The 21001-nt window shown below is 44.4% G+C and overlaps 1 protein-coding gene across 21 annotated transcripts in view; it reads left to right on the forward strand.

The window, feature by feature from the left end:
* KCNMA1 (potassium calcium-activated channel subfamily M alpha 1) overlaps window positions 1–21001 on the forward strand; it is a 769792-nt gene that overhangs the window by 307202 nt on the left and 441589 nt on the right. The window lies entirely within an intron of this gene.

A 21001-nucleotide genomic window follows, 5' to 3' on the forward strand; every position in this document is an offset into this window, starting at 1 on the left:
TCTGTCTCCCACAATGGGCTGTGCCCTCGTAACAACAGGGATTGTGTCTTGTTCCTCATTGCATTTTCAGGGCCTCAAAATGTATTTCTAGTGCTGTCAATATTTGTAGACTTGAGTGGATCTCATCTATGTGCATGGTCTAATTTCATTAATTATAGACAAAAAAGGAAGTAGCAGCTTGGGTAACCAAACAAGCAGATAATCCCCAATTTATTTCTTTAAGGCTTTGCAGTGCTCCCCAGGGCAATTTGGGACAGGGGACAGGTTACCTATTTTATATATATACATATATTAGAGATGAGGTCTGGCTCTGTTGCCCAGGCTGGAGTATAGAGGTGCAATCATAGCTCCCTGCAGCCTCGACCTCCCGGACTCAAGGGATCTTCGCATCTCAGCATCCCAAGCAGCTGGGACCACAGGCATGCACCACCATACCCAGCTGATTTTTTTTTTTTTTTAAAAGGTTTTGTAGAGACAGGCCCATGCTGGTCTTGAACTCCTGGGCTCAAGTGATCTTCCTGCCTTGGCCTTCCAAAATTCTGGGATTACAGGTGTGAGCCACTGTGCCTGGCCCACTGTCATATTTATTAAGTAAATATGAGGACTTAAGTGGTATTTGAATATTGATATTTATAAAATACCCTTCACTGCCTTCCTCTTCAGCATCATTTCATCCTTACTGGCTCTACCTAGTCAAAACAGGAATGGTTGTTTATGGAAATGGATATGTTTAATGGAAATTCATATGTTTCACTGACCCATTGTTGCCATCATGCCATATATCATAAAGCACTTTTGTATAAATTAAATATAAGGATAAGCAAGTTATTGCTCAGATTAGATACTGTATTCCTCATGCTCAGACCTGCTGCCAGTGTCAGAGGCCTGAGAGTATGCCAGCTGGGGTGAGTCAGGCCAGTGTGGGATTTAAAAGTTCTCTAGATAAGCCACATGTGATGATTGAGCTCTCTGCTGTTCAGGCATGTGGCTGGCAGGTACATGGGGGGCAGGGAGAAAGACACTGGACTTAGATTGGAGCCAGTGTGTTTTACGGCCTCCTTAGTTTAGATTCCGTGTGGCTCTGTACGTTGGAGAGGGAATGGGGCTCCCCTAACAATAGTAATAATAACAATAGAACCCTCCTATTTAATCCCATCTCTGTGCCAAACACTTGGCTCAGTGCTCTCCCACATTATTGCATGCCCCAGCATCCTGAATGGAAAATACTGTTTTCGTTTTACATGTGAGGAAACTGAGTCCTCACAGGTTAAGTGACTTTACTGAGGTCATATAGGTAGTAAGTGTTAAGATTCAAGTAGAGTTCTCCCTGGCTGCTTTTCCCACTAAACTTTGCTGCCTGAAGAGCCATCCTGGGCTGTTCTGATTTTGCCATTCACTGATAGCTGTGTGAATTTTAGCAAGTCATGTCAATCTCTAGGCCTTAGCTACCTTTCTGTATAATTGGGAGGTCACTAACTGCCTGCTTTGGAGGGATGTTAAGAAGATTGAAGGAACCAAGGTGCATAGCAGTATTTACGAAATCATTGTGAGTTCCAGATAAGGAGGGGTCATTGCCGTTGTTTGTATTTCATCCTGACTCCTGGAGGCTTTAGGTTGTGGGCTGGGAACACTGAACTAATATTGAACATTCTTCCAAGGAGCAAGGCAATGGAGATACTGACCTTGGTGATCTGCACAGCTTGTGTGAGCCCCGTGGGCTCCTCTAAAACTGACAGAATGATGAGGAAGTGAGTAGGAGTGGCCCCAAGCATGGTTGGGTAAGGGAGTGGAGAGTGGCTCTGTTGTGATGTGGACTGAGGGTGTATAAGCTCTCTGCAGCTTTTTGGGAATTGTGGCCATTATGTTTTTACTGTCTCCCATTTTAAGAAATTTCTGCATTCTTTTTATGGTGAACTCAGTGGGTGGGTGGGTGAGTGAACAAACTTTCTTCAGGTCTTACGTGATATGTCCACAGTTTTCTCAGGCAGAGGATAGAAGGGGTTAGATATTAGAAACAGTACAAAGAAAGGGCACCTGTGCAAACCAATATGTGGTTACATCTAATTTGGAACAACAACAATAATAATAACAATAAAACTAATTATAATATTAACATTTATCCTTACTGGGGTTGTACAATGTGGCAAGCACTTTCTAAGCTATTCAGGTGCATTATCTCATTTAATTTTTATAATAACCTTATGAACTAAGTATTATTTATGTTATCATTTTTATAGATGAATAAACTGAGGGACAAAGAGGTGAAGCAATTTGCCCAAGGTCTTATCCTGATTAGTGACGGATTTAGGATTGGAATCAGAGGTTAGGACTGAAATCTCAGAGCCTTGCTCCTACTAAATATTTTCTGCCATGTCTTTGCAATAAATGAGGGAATAGAAGAATTAAATTATTTTCAGGATAGGACATTCGTGTTGTTCAGTTTCTTATTATCCAAACCAACAGAGGGGAGGTGTTTTAGTTCATTTGAGCTGCTATAACAAAAATACCTAGACTGTGTGGTTGAAACAAAAACACTTTTTACAGTTCTGAAAACTGGGCAGTCCAAGATCAAGGCGCTAACTGATGCCATGCCTGGTGATGGCCTGCTTTCTGGTTCACAGATGGCAGTCCTCTGACTGTGTCCTCACCTGGCAAAAGAAACAAGAGGGCCCTCTGGAATCTCTTTTTTAAAGACAGTAGTCTCATTCATGAGAGATCCTTCTCATGACCTAGTTAGCTTCCAAAGGCTTTGCCTCCTAATATCACATTGGATGACAGGATTTCAATATATGGATTTTGAGGGGACAAAACATTCAGACCATAGCAGTAGCCAAAGACCACACAAGTGATTTGTGTTATTTCTGGTATGCATTATGAAGGGTTTTTTGATGATTTTAGAGTCAGGGTATAAGAGGTGGGGAAGCCCAATGACTAAAAATATAGATATATATTGACCGGGCGCAGTGGCTCACACCTGTAATTCCAGCACTTTGGGAGGCCGAGGCAGGGGGATCACGAGGTCAGGAGATCGAGACCATCCTGGTTAACATGGTGAAACCCTGTCCATACTAAAAATACAAAAAATTAGCCGGGCATGGTGGCAGGCACCTGTAGTCCCAGCTACTCGGTAGGCTGAGGCAGGAGAATGGCGTGAACTGAGGAGGTGAAGCTTGCAGTGAGCCGAGATCATGCCACTGCACTCCAGCCTGGGTGACAGTGCAAGACTTCATCTTAAAAAAACAAAATAAAAACAAAAGCAAAAAATATAGATATATATTTATTCTCAATAATTTTGTTTATTTGAACTTGCTGCCAAAGAGTCTTTCTGTTTTCTCCTTGGAAATGTCTCAGAAGTCATGACCTCCCATATATGTTTTCTTCTGCTATCTTTTGTTGATACCATTTGCATCAGAAGAGGTCTTCAACTATTTGCAAAAGGGAAAAAGAAAAGTCACGACCACCCGTCAGTCTTTGTCCACTTGTCTCTTTCAGGACCACGGACAGGGGCCAAGGTGTCTGAGTAGACAAACATTTTAGTTAAGCTACGCCTGTGTTCTTGGCTCAGGTTATCTTCTTTGAGGCATTTTTTCTGACTTTTATAGGATGTCACATTAGCACTGCCTGAGCACACACCTGCTGATATCAGAGTGGATGATGCGTTAAACATTTTCCAAGGATAATCTGTGGATGGGTAACTGGTCCTGTGGCCTCGTTGGGACTTGACAGTACTGGCCCTCTGACTTGCAGTTTGGCCTGCCTGCCTGAGATTTTAGTGTGGTTGGTGCCAAGATTTAAAGGAAGTGATAAGCACTTACTTGTTATTCAGCATCATTAAATGATGATGATAACATGGGTGATGACAATTACATATTTATTGAGTGCTTACTGTGCACCAAGTACTGTTTTGCATGTATTGTTTTGTTTAATTCCCAACAACAAATCTTGGGGATATGAATAGTTTTAGATGAAGAAAATGAGACACAGACAGATATTTAAAATGTGCAAGACAACCCAGTTATGTCATAAACAGTGGAGCAGAGTCCCACTTTACCTTGAGGTCACATTGTGTGCACTCCCACAAGGTCCTCAGGGTGGAAAGGGAGGGGCTGACCTCTTCAGAGTGCCTATTTGTGTGCTTTGTGAATATTATTATACTCAAAGCCTATTTCCTGGGGTTGTGTTGACATAAAAATCCCCACTTTATAGTAGAGGAAACTGAGAGAGCATATAAGTGGCTTACCTAAGATCGCACAGACTATACATAGAGAAGCCAGATTTGTCTGTCTTGAAACTTTTTTTTTTGCGGTGGGCTATTTACTATTTATTTCCCAGATGGCTCTTTACACCATTGTGGGCAGTCCTACCTTACAGTGGGTCTGGTTTCTCACCTTATAGGAGGATGTGGTTGATACTTGATAAGATTTGATACTGGTCAGGTGAGATGGCTCACACCTGTAATCCTAGCACTTTGAGAGGCTGAGGCAGGCAGATCACCTGAGGTCAAGAGTTCGAGACCAGCCTGGCTAATATGGTGAAACCCCATCTCTACTAAAAATATAAAACATTAGCAGGATGTGATGGTGGGCACCTGTAATCCCAGCTACCTAGGAGGCTGAGGTAGAAGAATCGCTTGAACCCAGGAGGCAGAGGTTGCAGTGAGCTGAGATTGCGCCACTGCATTCCAGCCTGGGTGTGACAGAGTGAGACTCCATCTCAAACAACAACAACAACAACAATAACAACAACAACAACAGCAAAGATATGATGCTCAGTCTCCTCTTCTGCTTGGGATTCAAGCTTGTTTAGACAAGAAGATGATGATGCTCTTGATGACAGGGATGGCAGGTGAACTTGTCTTAGGTGTGCAAGTGTGGACCCAGAAGCAAAAATGGGTATGCTGTGCGGAAGGGTTAATAATCACCTCCAGTCTGGATCATTTTGCTGTAACATCTGCTGCTAACCCACTGCTAGGAGGGGGAATGCCAATTGTAGTGCTGCTGGAGTAGATTTTAAAACAGAAAACATTTGTGTGTTGAAGTGAGGACTGGAGTTCTGTTGGTTGGATGACATAAGTCCCAATTTCTTCCATTTCCCCATGGTGTGCTTGCATTTTGGGGCCCAGGTATACTGGGGAGGGATGACCCATATGGATGGAGTGTAGGCTCACTTTGTTGTGGACTAGTCTCATTAATAACCACGTAATTATCGTTGCTAGAAAGGACTACAGATCATTCTGGAAAACTCTGGAAAATTTATTTATTTATAGCTAAGGAAGCTGAGGCCCAAAGTGGAAAAACAGGACTGAAAGTCTGCATTTGACTTTGAATCCAATGCTCTTTCCCTGGTAATGTGATTAATACCAATAACATGAAAATATTATCAATAGCATTAATATGGTCAGTAAAGCTTCCACCAGAAATAAGCATTGGGCCATATGTTTTGAAGTTTGTCAAGACCACTGTAAGCAGTGGCCCTTTCCCTCAAAGAAGGAATTGACATTCTGGGTCTTGCAATATAAAACAGAGATATCATCATCATTATCACTGTCACCACCACCACCACCACGCTCGTCCTCACCATCAGACAAATCTATTTTCAGCACTTACTGTGTGCCAGATTCTGTGCTATGTGCTTTATTTATATTGCATCATAATTTAAAATTTATGGCAAATCTATTGTGAACCATCCTTGTAGATGAGGTTCAGAGGTGTAAAGTAACTATTACAAAGCCTACCGTTATGAAGTTCCACGTGGGGGATGCAGTTAGAGAAGACAAAACAGTGTAGAGGCTTCATGGTGGTGAGACTTGTGGGGGAACCTGAGCTAAGCTCCAGAGAGTGATAAGGACAGAGAAAACAGATGAGATGAGGAAGACAGTCCTGTCAGGAGCAACCTGAAGGATTTTTGCAGTGAGGGAGGTTGTGGGTTAGACTCAGGGACAATTTGTAGAGAGGTCTGAGTAAGGAATGAATGGCTTCCAATCACTACTGAGCACATTTCCTGTTCCATACCCCATGTAAGGCACTGGGTGTGCAGAGGTAAGAGGCATGGTTCCTGTCCTTAGAAATGGGGGAGAAGACACCGAAACAGTCAACCCCCATCCTGGATAATAAGGGTTGGGCAAAGGGTAAACTCAAAGGACCATGTGAGTTCAGAGGAATGGGGTCAAACTCATTCCTCAGTGGCTTGCTAAGGGTTTGGCTTTACATTAAAAGCCAGAGGGAGCTACAGAAGGATTCTGAGTTAAGGAGTGACCTGGCCAGATCATCTAATTGGGGAGACTCTGCAGATACTGTGGAGAATGGTATGGTGACAAGGAGACCTGTTGGGGCCGCAGAGGCAAGCACAGCAAAGCCCCCCAGCAATAACAGTGTCAATGTCAAAGCAGAGATAAGGCAGAAAGGAGTGATCATGAGAAGTTAGAATGGATAGGGACTTGGTGGAGGGAGGAGTGGGAATGGGCCCAGTGGGCATCCATGGGAAGTGCATTTGGAGCCTGTTGGTAACTGGCCTTGAAGGTCATCCTCCCTCCTTGCCTACCTGTTCTTGGCTTGTGATTAAGTACACGGAGAACATGTGTTAGTGCCATCCCCTGGCTTAGTCAGCTACCCAAGCTGTAGCCCAAAGCCCAGAGCTCCCCAAAGTCAGAGCTTGAGGCTGTCCCTGGATATCACTCCATGCAAAGGCTGATTCTACTTTGCGGTTGGACTGGTTGTGTTTGCATTTACTGTGCCAGCCACACCTGCTCTCCTCAACGCGCAGTGCTGAGCCTAGGTGGCTGGTGGAGGGCAGACTTCCAGGAGCCTGGACTCACTGTGGCAGGGAAGGAGGGGAGAGGCACAGCTGGTGCCAAGAGGATATTAACTTGACTTTTAGCAAAAGGGTGAATCTGTTTATTGTTCTGTAACAATGAGGCATTTGCATCCTGAGTCGCCTTCTGTTTTCCTATTGTCTTTGCTCCTCAGTGGTCAGGCCAGGCTGCAGTCTTGACAGTTTAAATCAGCATGGTAATGAAGGGGTGGCACCTAGTCAGTTCAAAATAAAAAATCAATCTCACTCTCTCTCTCTCTCTGACACACATGCACACACACACACACACACACACACACACACACAGAGAGAGAGAGAGAGAGAGAGAGAGAGAGAGAGAGAGTCTAGAGCTATACTGAGTGTCCAGAAGTTCCTCTCTCCGGCTCCTTCCTTGATACTCTTAAAATTGTAGTATCCCAACCCAGATAACTTGGAGGTTTGGAAAGGAGACTCCTGTATTCCTTCTGTTGCCTCCACCATAGCCTGGCTTTCCAGCTACCAACAGAACCCACTTGTAGGCAAGAAGAAGCATGAATTGAAGTCCTGATGCATGCATCTAGGAATGCTGAGAACGTGACAAAAAAGCTCTTACACAAGCTGGGCATGGTGGCACCCAGCTACTCTGGAGGCTAAGGTTGGAGAATTATGGGAGTTTGAGTCCAGTCTGGGCAGCATAGTGATACCCTGTCTCTATACAGAAGAAAAAAATCAGACAGTCAGGATGAAAATTTAAAAAAATATTCTCTATAGCTTCATAAATATTTTAGCATTGACAGGGCTTGTGTGTTTTTATCATCTCACAGTGGTATAGTGAGCTGGGTGGGAGAGGTGTCATGCTAGGTGAAGAAGCTAAGACCTAGGCTCTTGGATGTTTATAATGTACCAGGCTTGGTACTGGGTACTTTAATGGCATGACGTCATGTAATTCTCACTATGATACAATGGGACAGGTCTGGTTTTCCCATTTTACAGGACACTGGAAAAGTTTAAGAACGTTTTCAGCTGGGAATTGGCAGAGCTGGGAAGGAAGCCATATCTACCTGACCCTGGAGTGGCCACTCCACTACTGTGGGTTTCATGGACAGGTCTGGAGAGTGGGCACAGTGTCCAGTTGGTGGCATGCTGTCTGCTCTCCATCTACTCCAGTAGCCCGCAGTGGCTTGCGATGAAGCCAGATGTTCTGGAGAAGGAGGAAACACTCTTTTGCTTCTGTGCCCATCCTTACCACCAGAATCCCCACAGAAGATATTACTTCTTACCCTCTTCTTTTTCCCAAATTAGATCTGGTAAGTCAGCGTCTGCATACTGACCTCAGGATCATTTAGAAGCTCACAGAATGTTCTGTCTAGAAATTGCCTCCAGGCAGGATTTACCTATGACAGCCTTGGCCAGTGGATGGTTCTATATCTTTATGCCCAGTTCAAACTCTGGAACACTGTCATCCCTGAATCCCTCCCCATCTCCCAGGTCCCTCCCTCTATGGCAGGAAAAAGATCCAACAGGCCTGACATGGAACTTGACTGCTAGGGTTTATAGTGATACAGGAGGCAGGAGAGAGAAGTAGAAAATGCATATAAATACATCTCATATACAATGTAACTTATCTTCAGTTACTAAATTAGCACTCTTTGCTCTCCCTAACTATATGCACATTGATATCACTCCTCTTGCAGCTCAATAGGTATGTGGTGAACCTCTTGCCATAAAATTATGCTCCTGTAAAGTGATGGGCCTGAGCACAGTTGGGATGGGGACAGAGGAAATCTCACAGGTCCAAAGCTAAGTCCTGCTCCTTCAGACTCTCAACTGGGTTCCCAAGCTGGCGTGGATAGAAAGGGCACAGTTTACCATTGGTAAAGGCTTTGCTCTTTAGAATTTGCCCCCCACTTCAAACTCACTCTTCCATGCCTGTAAATATTCTTCCATGGACTTCCACTTGTCACTAAAGGAAAGATTCAACTCTTGAGTCTTGGTGTACAAATGAGGGGACCTATTGCTTCTTTAATGTACCAGTGTGTCCTCAACATGGAGACCAGTTTCATCTCCTTTGCCTTCCATCAGATGTGGATGGGAGCCCTGTATTCTGCTGAGCTAATAGAATGCCTGTGTCCCTACTGGGAGGTGACAGGGAAGTATGCATCCAGCAATCTATGGGAATATCAAGGCCACATTCCCTTTTTTAAAATGAGGATGGCAGTGTGTTAGAATAGAAAGAGTTGACATGATGAACAGCTGTGAGGTTATGAATTCTGATCTTGGTTTGGTCCCAGTCAATCACGTGGTCTTAGTTCTCATTTAAATGCTGAATAAGTCAATCCTCAGGGGTAAATTCTTTCAAAATGCTCATAAATTGTGAAATCCTAGTGTTGGTGGGGACCTTGGATATTCCTCTAGTGCAATGACTGCAAAATATGACCGTGCATTGGATTGCCCAGGGATGCTTGCTAATATGTCAATAGCCAGGCTCTAGCATAGAGTATTTAGGCTCTAGCATGGGTATTTTTTTTTAACAGTCAGTCCTCCTTCCAGTGTTTGGGAACAATGATCTGGTTTATCTGCCAGCTCCCAGGTAGAGGAAAATTTGCAATGAAATCTTCCCAGCATGGCTACTCTTGGCCAGTCCTTACTCCCTTCCCCTCATTGACAACTTTCATTCTGTTTCTAAGGAGTAGGGCTCTTACCAAAATGTCAAAGTGACCCACCTCCGGTCCACTCTTTTCTTCGCAGAGCATAAGAAGTAGTTCTGTCTGGCACTACTGGAATAGTCATAGGACAGAGAAAAGAGAGGAAACTTTTGAGTTCTGATAAACACATCTGTAGCACACATCTTGTGAGTTGCTCAGTGTTCTGTATCCTCTTGTCTTTTCTGGTGAGGATTTGATGATGAAGTTGGAGCATGGTCTTCAAGGGCTGGAATCCAAGAGTTTCTAAGTAGAGTAACAACATCATGAAGTCTCTTAACATCACTATGAGATAACCCGTGTAAAGAGAGATTTAATAACCATCAAATACTTGTGGACTCTCCCATGCTTCCAAGGCCCCTTGTTTTTGAGTGGATTGTGCAAAGAAAAAATTTATGTCCCTCCTAGTCCAAGTCAGTAAAATGCCTCTACCTGCTTCTCCATGCTCTCCCTTGGCCTTTCATGGTGATTGCAGAGGCCATGCATTGAGATTGTAGACCACAAGATACAATCAGCTTGAATCCCTGAGTCATCTCTTTAAAAGAAGCTGTGTTGGAGAGTCACCAGACCCAAAGTGACTTTTCCTGAGTGAGAAGTAAATGTTTAAGTGTTATGCCTTTGGAATTTTAGGTTTTAGTTGTTACTGCAGCATCACCTTGTCTATCCTGATTAATGCAGTTGGTATCATCCTGAAGCGTACTCCCTTGTGGATAAAGCTTCTAGTTCTTGGCATGTTTAGGTTGCTTTTCCTCCTAAAAACTGAATGGAACTAGAACTTTCTAGGAACCCTTTCAAGCTGCAGTAATGATTTACTGAAGCAGAAAGAACATGGTTATTTTGAGTCTCAGAAGAAAAACACAAAACAAAACAAATCTAGGACTGTTGTCTTTCCCCAAGAAAGGAATTAAAAATAGACTCATATGGACAGGGGAAAAAAAACCCGACACTGCCTGATCTGGTGTGGACATGTTCTTCGAAAGTATTAATTGCATACTCATGCCATTTAAAAATATTAATTTAAATGTACACAGCTTGTAAATCTCTTCTTATTCTGTCTGCTGGATGACTTGGGACAAAGCAAGCTAAGAATTAATTGATTAATAACAAGCTGTGACCTGTGTGTGTGGTTTTACTGACAATGTCTTCAGGACTTGGGCTTCTTGGAGCCATGCTTCTGTCAGTGGGAAAAGTGCTTTCCTCTTTAGAGAATGTTACCACTAAGCAGAGTTATCTAATCTGATGCTTTCTCCTCTGGGTATGGCAGAAGTCGCTTACTTGAGAATGGATACTGATATGTTATTTTTGGAGCTGTATTTAGGGGATTTATTTGGCACATGTGGTATATATTATAGAATGGCATGTAGGGTGAAGCCACGGACTCCACAAAGAGCCTTCTGTCCATTATGTTCTGTTGCATACTGAAAATTTCCACTCTGAGTAATGCATATCTTTACACTAAACATATATCATTCCCAGAAGTTGTTTGATTAAATATAAACATCTTGCCTAGGGAAGGCAAAATATTAAGCTGCTAGAGACATACATTTGGAATTTTCTTAGAAAGGCCCTGAAAGAATAGGATACAAGTCAGACATATTTTGATGGGGGACGTGAATGAGGGAGATGAACCACTGAGGACAGAGTCTTGCATGAGCAGAACATTGTAGTGGAGGAGCCCTCAGCTCAACAGCACAGATTCCTGGAGGTGGACAATGACGCAGGTTCCAGGGATAAAAGATTTGGATTTGTTCAGGACAGGCCGTGAGTGCCTGCCTTGGTGTGTTATAAAGATCCTATGCGGTTGGTTTCTTTAACATTCAACACAGGATTCTCAAATATTTTAGAAATGTGCTTGGGTTTTTTTCTATAACTCCTAGGCTAGAGTTACGTCATATCCTATTTAGTTCAATGTGTCTGCTGTTCTCAAGTGTGGTGGTGCTGGCAGGTAACAAGGAGGAAGAAGTGAGGCAGGGCTCAAATTGGGGAATACATACCTGTGTGCATCCTGGCCCAGGAAGTGGGCTGAAAGGAGGGCAGGAGTGGACTGGCCTGCTCAGGCTCCCACACTTGTGTGGCAAGAAGGGTTTGACCCAGAGAAGCAGAGCACCGAGAGCCACAGAAGCTCCCTCTTCCTTCTTTGAGTGTGCCTGGGGTCTCAGCCTCAGCTTTGGCACCCAGAGCCACATTCCAATTAGGTTCTTAGGGGAGTAGCCCCTTCCTTCCTTGCAGAGAAACCTGCATGAAAGTTTGGGGGACTTCACTTTCTTCTTGAAGACATCTTATGTCCAAATTAACGCTATTTCCTATGTCTCCACTGTTTTGACACTTACCTTTTTCATGCACTTCCCAGAGCATATTTCTTTTGTGCCAGACACTCTTTCCCCAGAATTCTTTCCCCAGAATTCTTCTTCTCCACCATTTTGTTTAGAAAAAATATGTTGATGAGTCTCATGGAGTAAGGGGTAAGACCTCAAGGAAAATGCTCCACCATCAAAAGATGCCATAACTTTCCATCCACAGAGTGTAGATTGTGTTACCTGGAGAATCTTTTGTTTGGTGAGTGCCCACCTTGGTTTAGTGTGAAAGTCTGACTGTAGGTCAGAGCAAAGCAGAATTGTTCTGCATCGAAGAGGGCAGTATCAGTCAAGTGAGGCCATGCTCTGCTACAGTAACAGACAACCCCCACAGTGGCATAACACAAGAAAGGTTTATTTCTTGCTCAATACAGTATATATCAGTCATGAAGGTAGGGGGCCAGTAGGAGGGTGGAGGCTGTTCATCAGAGTCACTCAGCAAACCAGATTGATGGAAACTTCCTCTTGGTCTTTGCTTCCAGCACCATCCTGGCAGGAGGCAGTGGTGAACTGCTCTGGCTAAGAGCTTCCATCCAGAAGTGTCACGCATCATGTGGCTCATGTTACATTGGCTAGAGCAAACCACTCAGCACTCAGCCACACTTAACTTTAGGAGACTAGAAAGTGCAATCCTACAATTGCCCAGAAAGAGGACGTAATAGGAGTATTTGTGAATATCCTTAATGACATCTACAAGGGGTGAAGACTGCTCTAGTGAAAAGGTGAGGCTTTTGGAGGGCGAGTGAAGGACTTGAGCTTCTTGGAGCCACCTTTCTACCTCAAGGAACTCTGTGGGGAAAGGTCAGGGAAGGAAATCCTTGGTTGTGCTTTGGCCTGGAAGGAACTAAGGCAAACTCAAAATCTGTTAGAGCCATTTGCTGTGAGATATGTGATTTAAATTCCTTTTCTGCCTTACCTGTGAAATCTTCAACAGTCTGTGTTGTTCCTTTTTGCTTGTATCTGGAGTAATGGCATGGGGTGGTGATGGGGTGGGATGAGGGACAAGAGGGAGAAGCTCAAAAAAGTGTAACCTTCAGGATACAAGTTATTCAGGGCAAAACAAGATGCTGTATACATGGGCCTAGGCACTGGAGAAGCCAGAGACAGCTGACACCTGAGTTAATGTATCTGTTATTTTTCCTCCTAGCTCATAAATTCCTCAAGGTCAAGGATGGTTTCTTATTTATATGTATGTTCTCCGCAGAGCCCAAAACTACTCTGGCCTCAGTAGGTGCTCAATTGCTTGAGGCATGTTTGTGGGTGAATGAATAAACGAGCAAATGCGCTTCTGCCTCTTTCTCTTGTGTGCCAAGGCTTGCAGCGGGCCAGCAGCCAGGGGAGGATGTGGGGTGGGCCAGCACTCTCTTTGCTCAGAAAAGCAACTTGCCTAGTTCTGCATCCAATCTTGACTTCTAAGCCAAGGAACGAAGTCTCCAACTGCTCTCAGAGTAGGATACAAAAACGTTCCTCAACTCTTCTCACCTGTGCTTAGGGACATTTGGCCCTTGGTGAATAGGTCCACCAAGATACCAAGAGGTGGACAGCAGCATAGGAGACTAATTTCAACTGTCCTTTCACAAATCTTCTAGGACATGAGTAGGGACTGACCATCAATTCATTTATTTCTCAAACATTGAAAGGGTGCCTACCAGGTGCTTGGTTCTATGTCAAGAGCTGGGGCTGCACCCTTCTGTAAGCTTGCCTATGAGTGCAAGCTGCTTTCATACTAGAAGGTAGGATGATAGGTGAACCGCCTTCTACAAGTGGAGACCCATGGGGCCGTCTGGTTGTGCCTCCACAGTACAGTCCATGGTGGTGTGAGCCGTAACAAGCACAGTCCATGGCGGCATGAGCTTCAGAATCCAACACACATGGATTCCATCACTGGCTATGCATCTTGAGTCTGATCTTGAGCCTCAGGTTTAACCTCTCTAAGCCTCTATTTTCAACTCTGTAAAATGGCGATCACAGTGCTTAATTGATAGCTTGTCGTGCAAATGAAAAGTGAAAATGCAGGTAAAATCCTAAGCTCAGTCACATAGAAAGCACTTAGTGTCAGTCAATATTGCAATATGATGATGCCAATATTGTTAATGATAACCTTTCTAAGTTGGAGTGACCTCACCTAAAAATAGTACCTCCATCACTGAGCCTATGGTAATTACATGAGATAGTATGAGACACTTAGCACTTTCTGGGTACAAAACAATATTGAGTAACATTTACCCAAGACTTTATTTTGTAAATGCCTCTCTTCCATCACTACTGCCTCACTTGGGGCACCTGGGAGTATCCAGGTTGAAGATGCGGGCTCAACCCAGGAGTCAAGCAAACAATTTCTAGTTTTTGGGATGCCTTAAACAAAACCATGAATCTCTAAGCTCCTCAGGCTGGAAATGGCTCACTGCTGGTGGGATCATTAAGAGTGCCAGCCAGATCTGATTGCTGCATTCAGAGGTTTATTAATATCACCTCGAATTTATCTTCCCTGATGAGGAAATTTTGCCAGCATCTGACAAAAATGAAATGTACAGCGGCCTTGTGCCAACAAGCGTCCTCTCCCTGCCATCGGCTGTTAGCAGAAAGCCAGTGCAGTGGGCTGCTATGGGGCTAATAAAAATATAAGATGAAAATGGGCTTCGCATCTTCAATTAGGAATTTGGGCTTCCAACCCTCCTCCTGAGGCTCCCTTCCCCACAACCAGGCTATGATAATAAATTTCAGAACCTCATCTCCCTCTGCGAGTGTGGATTCTCTCCCCAACTAATCCTCCAATACTCATCTGAGCATAACACTCCCGATGAAACCACACTTGTCCCTTCTAAACACTTCAATGAATTCCCTTATCTTCCAGTCTGGAATGCAACCACAAAAGAATATCAATGAGAGGCATGAGTGGAGCTGGCTACAAATGAAACGTGAATGAAATCTTGGTGGAGTGCAATAGGGTTTCAGCAAGAAGGATCCCAGGTTGCACTTCCCAGGTGGAAGTGGGTTCCTTAGACTACATTCGGTGAGTCAGGTGGGCACCTGTGGCCAAGTGGAAAGACCCTTCAAGGCCAAGGAACCAGACAATGTCTTCAAGGCAGTCTTGAGTTATCCTGCTGGGGCCTGGCAGTTGGCAGTCTAAGTGGTAGGGGGTGACTGGGAAGGCACTACAGATACGTGACGCTGTATGATAGAGTCAGGAGCAAGGAGCTTTGGAAGCTTCTAGCGCCAAGGCACCTTCAGTCCATTATAGAATGTCCAGTGTCCCCATTTTATGAATGAGGGCGTGACCCAGAAAGAAGTCACTTGTCCAGGGTCACACAGCAAGTCAGGGTGGCAGGGCTAGAGCTAGAATGCATATCTGGCTTCTCTGACCAGCAGTCTTTCCCCCAGACCATATCCCTACTTTCCTTTATGTGGTTAACTTTAATCAAGCTCTTTCTACCTACCAAGCACACCCCTAAGCAGTGGATGTCCTCCTTTGACCTTCGTAACAATCTCGTGAGAAAGATCCTCTTGGTGCTTTGGTTTGACACTTGCATCCTGGGGATGGGAAAGTTTAAATGACTTGCCTAAAATTATTGGCTGAGGTGGTGGATTCAGGGTTCCAGCATAGATAGCCAGCTCTAGAGCCTTGCTTGTAATAAGCAGGCTAAACCAATGCTTCTCAAAGTGGGGTGCCTGGAGGAGCAGCGTTACCTGGATCTTAGAGGTGCAGATTCCTGAATCAGAAACTCTGAGGGTGAAGCCAGCCCTCTGTGCTTGAACAAGCCCTCCAGGAGAGTCCCATGCAGGCTCAAGCTCAAGTTTGAGTTAGTCTAAACTACTTAAGCTGGTAAATCTTCCGTATTTTACAACGAGTCTTCCTTTTCATGCTTTGTAAACCAAATTGCTGACTTCCCAAACCTGAGGACATTTCCAAGGTCATCGTTACCTCTCAGCAGCCCATTTTCAGGTGGCCTCTTTTAACTGTGGGATTCTTTAGGAAGACTGAGATTGGCACAGGTTCCCTGCTGCCCAGCAGGGCTCCTGAGCTTGAAGACAGCAAAATTGGTGTTGTTGAACCTTCTGTTGGCCAGAGGGGATTTTGAGAGTCCTGTCTGCTATCACGTGGACTTGGAAAATTTGGTCCAGTCAAGTGGAAAATTAATAAACCAGAAAGGAAAGGGACACAGTATTCAAGACACTAAATGCTCATTGCAACCAGGGAGGCTCCAGGCTTCTAAGCATTGCTCTTCTGAATCCCACACTGGAGATATTTTCCTCTTAATTTAATAGATGTTTATCTTGCACCCACCAATGCTGAGTACTTTGCTTAGCACTGGGAATATAAAGATGAAGGAATGTGGTCCCTGCCCACAGAGAACCCACAGTCTAGAATGATTATGTGGTGATGGGATCCTCCACTGGGGAAAATGCAGTGGCTTTTACTTGATGCAGTTTATGATGTTTGGCTAATAGAATGTCACATAAAAACAAATCCCCTGATTATCCCACTGCCAATGGGTGGCACTGCATTCTAATAAAGGCAGCACTTCTTTGGTGGTGTGGGGGAAAAGAATTGCAGCCCAGTGCAGGAGAGCCTGATGAAGACTTCATTATTTAATGAACCATGTCATATGAACAGCTGTGGTGTAAACCAGCCAGGACAATTATGCAAGTTGGATTATGTCTCCAGTAAATTGATTCTACTTTATTTGATTAGGTTGGTTCTCCAAAGACAAATTCTTCCAAGTTGGGTTGGGGGAAAAAAATCACCATTCTAACTTTGCTTCTGACTTTCAATCTTCAGATTGCTTTTGCTTTCTAATCCTAAGAGGAAACAAACACAAGATGGCAGCTATGTTGTTATCAGCAACAGAACCGAGAATAATCATGTATCTGTAATAGTTATCAGCGTGCTCTGTACAAGACTCACAGTGTCTTTTCTCAATGAGCTTGCCTGGGAGGCAATAAGAGACAGGCAGGAAACTGTGACCATTCCTTTGTGAGTCCCCAAAACAGCCTGGCTGCAGCTCACTAAGCCATTATCTTCCTTTACACACAACCAAACGTAGGCACACGGCTAAATAAACATAATGAAAAGAAATGGGTTTGGTGTGAAATTCTTCCCAGATGCCCTTCCCTGCCTTTTCAGATTATTAGGCACTATCTAGTTCAGTGTCACTGTGGATCATGGTCCATCAGTAGCTTGTGAAATCTGTTTAGTGGGTCATCACCAACATCATAAGAAATGAAGCAGAATAGAATAAAACATCATAGTACATCCCATTATATATAGTAAAGGTAAACATTGCTTCTCGTGTGTGTGTGTGTGTGTGTGTGTGTGTGTGTGTTGGGGGTGTGGTGGTGTCTTCTGAACCATGTTGTAAAGTACATTTCTTCCTGAGGGTTGTGGTCAAAAACATTTGAAAAATACTATTAGTTCAAGCTGTTTATTCACAGACAAGAGGGCAGGGATGATGAAATTACCCTGCTAGGTGGATGCAGGCTTTTGAACAGATAATGTGAGAGCTTTTAGGAAGAGAGTTGGTGAGCACCAGGAGCTAACATGGGTTCACCTCAGCCATCACCCAGACAAGCTTCAGACCAGACTTGAATGTGATGGTCTTCATGCCATACACCAGGGGTCATGAATGGGCTGGAACTTACATAAACACAACCAAGATGGATAACGAGCAGGTACAAAGCAACATCTTAGGAGCAATTGTTAGGATAACTAGAACTATTCCTGCTCTTCTCCAAGCCGTTCAGCAGGGGCATAATTGACATTCTAAAATATTTGAATGTTTGTCATGTGGAAAATGGAATCGATCTCATCTCTATGGCCCCAGCACTTAGATGGGTGTTTTGATCTAGGAAACATTTTCTTTTTCTTTCTATAACATCTCTGATTTGCCCTAATTCCTGCAGCCAGTCTGTAAGTGAAACTGGCTGCTTCTGGATGAAATTCATTTCCTGTAACAAGAGGGGATCAAAAAGGAAAATTATTTGTCCCTGATGTGGCCTCTGAGGGCAGTGAAAATCACTGGATGAATGGTTAGATTCATCAGTGGCTTTTGGCCTTAAGACACTGTACACCCAATAGACACACACTCATGCCCTGCAAGTACAAGCCTAATTTTCCTGTACTCACCTTTACTACATGTGATGTACTTTGATAGTTTCTATTCTGGAATATTCTATTCTTTCCTGCTAGTTCCATCTCATTCCATCCCACTCCACTCCACTTCATTTCATTCCATTCTCATTTCATTTATAAAATGACGGTCAGGACTCATGAAACTGATCTCCTGGTCCACTAATAGGTTGCAACCTGTGATTTTAAAAATACCAGATTGGGTTATATTCAAATTCCCTTCAACCCCCAAATCCTGTGAGTCCAATGTAAATTGCTACTACAGTATTAGGGTACAAAATTCTGTGCACAGCAGGCTCACAGATAAAGTTTTTGACAAACTGAAAACCATGTGTTATTAATTCACTTACTCATTGATTCACTTCCTCATCCATCCCGTTCATTACTTACCATGTGCCAGGTACTGTGCTAGGCCACATTGATGTAAGGTAAATAAGACACGGCCCCTGTTCTCAAAGAGCTCTTGGTTACAGGGACACTGATTAGGTTTCCTGGGGTTGCCAGGATCCTAGCATCTTCTTTCCCTGAGTTTCCTTGGAAGGAAGGTCCCATGCATGACACGTCCTGTTTGCTGTTCTTGGGTGACGTATGTAGCCCTAAAGTCTTGGCCCAGTAGCAGAGAATTTCACATCCTTCAGTAAATAAAAACCAAAGTCAAAATGAACATATGCTAGAAAACAGAGACTGGCAGTGCTGTGAAGGCCCTGTCCCCTCATGGACTCTGTCGTGAGTGGCTTAAGGGGAAGAGAAGTGCTCCTCTCACCGGCATCAGGAGCCCTAATTACTGTTGTATATTGATTCGTTTCTTCCGCAGACTGCTAATCCTGCAGAGCAACTTGCAGGGCATAATAATTGGGATTGCCCAATGCTGGGAGCTAATCAGATTTCTTATGTGTAGACCAGCTTTATGCTAGCGTTTAAGGAAGTTCCTGATTCAAGCACAGAAATGAACTGTTTAACCATTTCCGAGCCAGAGATGAGCCATCACAGACCAACGCGGAGTCTGATAGGTTAGGGGTGAATTGCGCTGGACAGGCTGAACATTTCTTAAAGTCCACTGGCAACAGGAAGTCCTCAGAAGTCCAATTTGTTGTTGTTCTTCCCTGAACTTCTGGATTTCTGAGGATGGTTGTGAGAGTGGCCATGTGTCAATTTTTAAATCATGTGGTAATTTGTCCGTGATTGTTTATTTTGTCCCCCAGCAAGATTGTATACTCCAGAAAAGGGGTAGCTGACCTACTAGGTGAAATCATGCTGTAGTTCTGAGTTGCTGCTTCTTCATGCATAAAATGGAAACAAGTACACCCCCACCAGGCTCATGTGGAGGGCTCAGTGACTAACCTGGCCCTCAGCTGTCCCCTGCTACTCCCATAAAAGCTAGCACTGGGCATGTAGCTTGTACTTCCAACAATGAGTACTCCCTTTTCTCCCCTAAATCCAGCCCTGGAAGCATTGCTATGTTTTTATGCCTCTTGGCATTCTTTATTTTTTGAGACAGAATCTCGCTCTGTTGCCCTGGAGTGCAGTGTCACGATCTCAGCTCACTACAATCTCTGTCTCCCAAGTTCAAACAGTCCGCCTCTCTCAGCGTCCCAAGTAGCTGGGATTACAAATGTGGATCACCATGCCCAGTTATTTTTTGTATCTTTAGTAGAGATGGGGTTTCACCATGTTGGCCAGGCTGGTCTCGAACTCCTGACCTCAGGTGATCCGCCCGCCTTGGCCTCCCAAAGTGCTGGGATTATGGGCATGAGCCACTGTGGCTAGCCACCTCCTGAAATTCTTTGTCCACTTTTCTGTCCTTCCTCTCTTCCCTTCTCTCATGCTACACTCCTGTTTCCACTTTTGGTCAATCAGCCAAAATTACAAGTACTTTTCCAAACCTTGGGGAGTATTGGAGTCCATGGCTCCTGGCTGCTGTGCATGGTTTCCCCTTTTCCTGGGAAGCTTCTATCCCACTCCCTGCCCCTCACCTCACCCTAGCACTCTTCATACCAAACAAAATGACCTTTCTGGGTGTTCTCCCTGGAGTTCCTTCACTTGCGCAGTCATAGCAGGCTAGTGCCTAGTGGGCTGTGTGCATCTGAATTGCAGGTTGAATCCAACAACATCAGTGAGGTGGGAGGCAAGTGGCTGGGTGGGGTGCCATGACATTCTGGCTCACCTGTCATGTTGGATGGCTTGTGTGAGCCCCAGGAAACCCGTGCACCCTTAGGAAAGCATGGGATAGATCTCCTGAGATGATTTCAGAGAAATGAGAGCAGACCATTGTGAGGGAGGCAGCATGACTGGGGGAATGGATAAGGCTTGGGTCCCTGAGAGGCAGATCCACTCCAGCCTTGCGGAATGTCATGCTCCTGCAGAGGGCTGCAAGAGGAGGTGAACCCATTCCCAATCACTGGCCAGGTTAGACAAATCATTGGATTCTGGGACATCAGAGCTGAAATAGCTTTATTGCATCATCTCTGGCCCAGCTCGCTCGCTCTCTCTCTCAATCTCTTGATCTTTTTTATTTATTTATTTTTTTAAATGATAAAAACAAAGTTCAGAGCTGGGGCATAACTTGTCCAAGGTCACTGAGAGCTGTAACCACCAAGATGTGGGGCAGCAGCTGCCTGGGTTTCAAAGAAAGGGGACTTGCTGCCATTGCTCCTCCCCCTAGTTGCCACTGTCTTCTCATGGGTTTCCTTGTCCTTCCCTGGCGCCGAGAAGCAGGGAGGAGGGAGCATCTGTTGCCATGGAAACAAGCCTATAGTATAAGTTCGCTCTCCCCAACTGGCTGTGGTTTATCTGACAGGGGCTGCTACTGGTCCTGCTGTTGGGCCCTAATGGGGACTCAGGGACCACCACTGTATTTGCCAGGGGAGAAAGCTGGAGGAGCAGCAGACATCCCCTAACATGAGTTGTGCAGGCTTGGTAATGTGGAGTGGGCATGCATTGTGGTGATTCTTCTTGCTTTTTTAAACCAATTTCTCCTCTGCTGGAGACTCTTCACAGAATTTAAGAGTCTTTCTCAGCAGGTGATCAGC

The sequence above is a fragment of the Gorilla gorilla genome, chromosome 8 (genome assembly GCF_029281585.2).
Source record: "Gorilla gorilla gorilla isolate KB3781 chromosome 8, NHGRI_mGorGor1-v2.1_pri, whole genome shotgun sequence".
Classification (NCBI taxonomy): domain Eukaryota; kingdom Metazoa; phylum Chordata; class Mammalia; order Primates; family Hominidae; genus Gorilla; species Gorilla gorilla.